Source organism: Rhea americana, unplaced genomic scaffold (genome assembly GCF_003343005.1).
Source record: "Rhea americana isolate MKP2758 unplaced genomic scaffold, rheAme1 scaffold_53, whole genome shotgun sequence".
NCBI classification, from domain to species: Eukaryota; Metazoa; Chordata; class Aves; order Rheiformes; family Rheidae; genus Rhea; species Rhea americana.
Window position 1 is genome coordinate 2,353,850 of NW_028186679.1, and position 379 is coordinate 2,354,228.

The following is a 379-nucleotide window of genomic DNA, read 5'->3' on the forward strand; positions in this document are numbered from 1 at the left end:
GAAGCCAGCTGCTGAGCCCTGCAGCTGATTGTGATCGTTCAGCTTGGTAGCTAGAGGTTATATCAAGCCTGACTAGGCTAAGGAGGACTGGCTATTCCTTCTTGTGAGTGAATGTCTGAGGCAGTCATGTCAAGTATACTTGATGATTGAATCCTAGATTGTAGTTGTTCCATTTTGCCTTGAGTTTGCTCCAGCTCTTTTTCGTTAYGTAATGTTATGTAAAACAAAATGAGAGTAAATTCAGAGGTTCAATCCTCCAGGCTAAGCAGTGGCACAATAGGAATACAGGGTGAATTGAGTTTCTTGTTTGTATTGATTTTTTTCTTAACTGTTTTTTTCCCTGTGTTTGTACAGGATAAGCATGACTGCCATCTTGCCA